At 44.7% G+C, this 5,812-nt stretch overlaps 1 pseudogene; it reads left to right on the top strand.

Moving 5' to 3' along the window:
* Positions 1-1,815: 1,815 nt before the first annotated feature.
* LOC140221652 (uncharacterized) lies at positions 1,816-3,662 on the top strand (annotated as a pseudogene).
* Positions 3,663-5,812: the final 2,150 nt, after the last annotated feature.

Raw genomic sequence — 5,812 nt, 5'->3', positions numbered from 1 at the left:
TATGCAGGCAGATGGAGCCATCAGCCATAGAAGAGGCACTTCGGCAGAGCAGGATACTAAGATAGGGGATGGTTTAGTTGAGCCCTCGTTTTTGTATTTTGGCCTACCACCCATATTGTTCACTCAGTTGTTGCACGGACGTGTTGTTGCTCTTGGCTGCATGACTGCTTCCAGCTCCATGCATTGCATGCACGGTTGCTTGCTGCCATGTGCTTTTATGGCTCCATTATGCGGTTGCTTCGTCCTGGTTTCAGGGGTCTTGTTGCATTTCTACAGAACCAGCTAACCTTTTCTTTCTCGCTTTCTGTGTTTGTTTAATAGGTTGCACTTGGAACACTACTCAGCTCGTAGCTGCCCGTGGAGCATTTTTGTTGCTGCCAATGCAACTTGTGAGCTGAAGGTCAAGCTCGATTGCAGCCTACGCTTGTGTCGGTGTCATTTTGCTCGTTTTTTCTTTGCAGGATTTGTGCTGATGTGCCGCTCTGTATAAACATCCGTATCATGTACTACAAGGTACAACGACCATCCGGTTTGCATTGGCTTCCTGGAAAAACAATTCTCAAAGTAAAAAAAAAATTCGCTCAAAGTACAATGGCTTCCTGGATTCACGTATCCTGCATTCCTGCTCGCTGCCTTTCGTCGTGGAGTTGAAACTCTTTTTGTCCGACTGGCCAGCTTGTTGTTGTGGTGTGTCTTATGAATCCTCAGGTTTCTAAATCGAGGATAGATTATACTTTCCCGTCCCTTATTTTCTAGGAGTACTACATTAACTACCATTCCCCTGCATGATCTTTGTTCCCAGCCAGCCTCTCCTATTTCCCCATGACGCTTGTCCTCTTCTCTAGCCCATGGTTGTTAGCGACTTGATGGAGGTGAGACAAGAGATTGGCGTCTGGCACAGACATTCTGGCCCTCGGCACTCACCAAGTACACCGCACAGCCAATCAATCTCCCACAAATGCAAGCTGGATTTGTTTTGTAGATACAGTGATTCCCAATGCTAGGTACTCCGCCGTACTAGAGTAGATCGATCAGATGAACAGACAGAGCGAAGAAGAATTAACCGGCGAGGCGGCGAGTGATTACGTGCTCGTCACATCGCTCGCTCTGCGTGAGCCGAATAGCTGACATGACAAATCTCAAGCAGGGGTTACGTCGTTGTCTGACATCCTCCGTCCATCGCATCGATCGATCCACTAAACAAAACAATCGAGCATGGCGTGTGCTAGGCAAGGCATGGATGGATGACTATCATGAGAGGCGCGTGCTGATCCATCAATCGTGGCTGCGTATATGACTCCCGACCTAATTGGTAGCACCTGCTTCCTGATGGGAAATCAGGGCTGTGCTGATTAAACATGTGATAGCACGCATTCAGCTGTAGATTGGATCAGTTTGGTCTTGGCTTTGGTCATCGTCGTCTTAGCTTTAGCGTACTCCCTCCGTCCTAATATAAGTGCATTTTAAGGAACGGGGTGAGCAAATTAGTGTAGATAGCAAATGATATTATTACCCTATTCAAAGGTTAATGATTGCACAGTTTAAAATATAAACTTGAAAGCCAGTTGTGTGTCACGTTTACACTCCAGCATCAAAATAAACTTAAGACAGTTGTGTGCCTCATTTACACTCCAGAATCTCCCAGAAGAGAAAAATCACACCAATCTAGAACCATTATAAAGAGAAAAGTGGTGCCATTACATAGACATTCAAAATTTGAACTGTCGTGCACCATAGCAGCAGTGCCCCACTATATAAGCACATCACGTGCTCCAAATCATCCATTCCAGCCTGCAATCCACTTCACCATCAACCATGGCCATTGATCTAAACACAATACCAGATGAAGTAACTGAACATTGCTTACCTGATCTAAATGGAGAACCACCAGATGAGCAAGCATATGAAGTCTATGTCCTGCAAGATGAAGTCGCTATGTCCTGCAAGATGAAGTCCACCGGCTTGAAGAAGCTCAGTCCCATCTTCTCCATGAAGATGAGCAGGTTGCTATGCATGGAATAGATCTCAATGTTGATCCTTCTAAGCTGCAACAACCAAATGAAGGTAATGTGTTCTCTTAATTATATCAGTCCACCAAGACTATCAATCATTGTATAATGTGGCACATTCATTAGAAAGGGGTCAAACAATTAACCTTTGGGTTACAGTATTAGGTAGAAGAACTTATCACCTTTTTTTATTGTAGACATGATCGATAATAGATCGATTCATCTGGTGTGGATGCTGATATTGCAGACGTAGCCTTTCATGAAGATGAATTAGAGGACTCAGATTTTGAACATGACCATGCAAATGAAAATATTTCACATCAGTCAGGCACGAAATTTATGCAGCATTGCTTGGGAGAAGTATGCATGGAAGATTAAAAAGGAACACTACAACTAGAGTTGCTAAAATGTTACAAGTTAGTAGGTATCAAGTGTAACGTGTTTGGCGGAGAGTGAAGGAGTGTCGTGCACAAGAAAGACCAGTAGATGTTAGTTCAACGAAGCCTAAGAATTGTGGCCACAAAAAAATACAAGTTGATCTATCTGAGGTTCTTAGTGTTCCCTTACGCAAGAGGACTACCATACAATCTCTAGCTGCAGCCATTGGTGTAACGAAGAGCACTCTACATAGGTGGTTCAAGCAAGGGCAACTACGACGCCACTCCAACACACTAAAGCCTCTATTAACATAAGCAAACAAGAAAGAGAGGTTGAGATGGTGTATTTTCATGTTAGATAAAACGACATTGTCAAATGAACCTAAGTTCATCGAAATGGAAAACATCATCCATCTAACAATAAGTGGTGCTACACAAAAAAATATAGGAACTACTATTTGCTCCCAGGAGAGGAGGAACCGTACAGGACTGTGCAAAATAAGAATTCTATTAGCAAAGTCATGTTCCTGACGGCAGTGGCTAGACCTAGATATGATGATAAACATAATAGTACTTTTGATGGAAAGATAGAAGTGTGGGCGTTTATCAGAAAGGTATCACACTTGTTTCACTTTCTTACATTAGTTTGTGGTACTCATTTGTGATCCTAACTTCAATTCATTTCATATAGGAACCAGCAAAAAGAAGAAGCCATAACAGAGGAAGAGGAACCCTAGTCACCAAGTCTATCAAGGTAGATCGAGATATTACGAGGTCGTACATGATTGCTAAAGTTCTACCAGCTATTGTTGCACGATGGCCTCGAGATGATGAAGGAAAGACCATTTGGATCCAGCAAGATAATGCCCCTTCTCACGTGCCTGTGTATGATGAACACTTTGCTGCTGTTGTTGCACAGACAGGGCTGGACATATGGATCATCAACCAACCTCCCAATTCCTCGGATATGAATGCACTAGACCTAAGATTCTTTGCTTCTCTTCAATCATTATCCTATAGTACAACCTCTAGGAATATGGATGAGCTGATTGAGAATGTACAAAAAGAATTTGATGAATACGACCCATCTACTTTGAATAGGGTTTTCCTAACACTACAAGGCTGTTTGATTGAGTGGATGAAAGGTGGTGGCGGAAACAGATACAAGATTCCTCACATGAACAAAGATAGGCTTGAGGCACTAGGAATGCTGCCTAAAAGCTTTAGTGTTGACCGCCAGCTATATGAGAATGTGATGGAGTCTCTAAGTAACTAACTGTATTGCTACTGCTGTATAAACCACTACTGTGAGAACTTGACTATGGGCGGTTTTGAGAAGGAAATTGCTAACTAAGTTAGATAGAATCTTGTGTTAGTCAGCAACTAGGAATAATTTACCTTATACTACAAACTTAGACATGAGAAATAAAAGTGTGAATTAACTGAACAACAATAGGGATTAATGTTGCACATAACCTCTTTTAGTCCATCGCTCTCACGTAGTAGCATGCCCCTCATGATCTCAGTGGGCTAGTAGATGATATATCAAATAATTAGTTAATAGAAGGTATAAACATATCATAAAAACTTTAGCTTACAACCTGCAGTAGCTTACAGCCTCATAGATAAATATAGACATTCATTAGCACAGATAAACATTTATTGGAGCACATAAATATTCACCATCACACATAGTAGATGTCCATGATCCCACATCAAAATCATTTCATTATCACACATCAAGCAACGATAAATGAACCAGGGGTTGAAGAAGGTTGGCACCATAACATTGTACATGCTGACGAAGACATCACAGAAGATTGGATCCATGTGGGCAAGCAACATCTTTAGGCGCGCAGCCACCACGGGGTGCATCTCCTCGCTGGTGGTCGCATCCGCTGCAAGCTTGATGCCATCGATGACAACCCCCTTAGCAGCAACCTCGATGGCACCCATGGGGATGCCCTCCACGGTCACATCGATGCCATCCCCCGTGCCTCCATCGGCCATCTGCAAGCAATCCGCGGTGACCGAGGCGGCCCCCAAATCGGCCACCTCGAGGCTGCACGCATCCACCTCCATGCTGGACTCTTCATCTTCATAGTCGGGGACGTACACGTCGCCGTTGGCGTCCACCCTCATGCGACCGCTCCATCTAATTCGGTGGCCGCACACGCAGATCCACTCTTTGTAGATATGGCTGCTCGGCTTCATGACGATGTTGTCGTTCCCCTTCCTCCCACCGTGGCCATCTAGCTTTGAGCCCCCACGACGCCGACACATTGATCTGCGACACCGTGAGCACCTACCGCCGCCGACCATGAACGCGAGGTGGAGGAGCATTGGATGGGAACAGGGCACGGGGAAAACATGCGGATGGAAGGATTTCTGAGGGGAGAGGAAATCTAGAACGCATGCAGAAGGAGAAGGGAGGGAGCGTTGAGGTGTCGCTGGGGGCTGATGTGCTAGATGCGAGGCAAGAATCGAGGCAACATGATGCGAGCAATGGGGAAGAAGCTGGAAAGAGCGGTGGGAAGGACCTAGAACTTTTCATATTAGGCGGAGGATGGCTAACTCGCTAGGAGCTTCAGATTTTTTTTACAAATGGGCCCACGTGCATAGGTGTCCAGACCAGCAATGAACGGTGAACGGGTGAGCACCTAGGAGTATGTGCTATTGTAGCATTTAATTTGGGACTTTTTTTGAATGTTACAACTGCACTTAAACTGGGACGGAGGGAGTAGGCCATAGCGGCGGTGTGTACGAGTATGAATGATAGCTTAGCGGATTGATAAGAGCCCGAGCGTGGGGGTGCCGCTCGTGGGCTACATATCCAAAGCAGACATCACTGTGAGCTATGTTGTGAAACATTTTCATGAAGGGGCCAACGACTCCCAAGGGACATGATGCCCTTTGGGCATGTCCTTTCCCTTTGTATAAATATGTAACCAGACCATTCATTCAATAAATGAAGAGAATCCATATATTCATTCTCTCTGTCTCTCTTTCTACTCTTAACACCTTATCAGACACCTTTGCTCTCCACTAAGTTCGCGTCTAACGACAGAGAAGACAAGACTCAGGCTTCGTCGAGTCAATGGATGAATAGCGATGATGCATCAGCATCCTTGCGACATCGTCACTGGATCACCACTGGATCTCAAGTGCCCACCATCTGTGAGGCCGCAGGCTGCCACCGTGCATCTCTGTAGTGGCTGGTCCCATCACGGGCATTTCTCTCATTCACTGGTGAGAGGTATTTACCACAGTAATATCATCTTCTTACAAATGCATTCTTTATGAAAGCAAGGTGGTGAGATAACGAGAGATTGTAGCAATGGTTTCACGCAGAGACCGAGCAACATACCCTCGTGCTATATGTGAAAATTATGTTCCGATATTTAATCATTGGCAGATTAAATAACT

Source organism: Setaria viridis, chromosome 1, assembly GCF_005286985.2.
Source record: "Setaria viridis chromosome 1, Setaria_viridis_v4.0, whole genome shotgun sequence".
NCBI classification, from domain to species: domain Eukaryota; kingdom Viridiplantae; phylum Streptophyta; class Magnoliopsida; order Poales; family Poaceae; genus Setaria; species Setaria viridis.
This window is presented reverse-complemented; position numbering and strand designations above follow the sequence as displayed.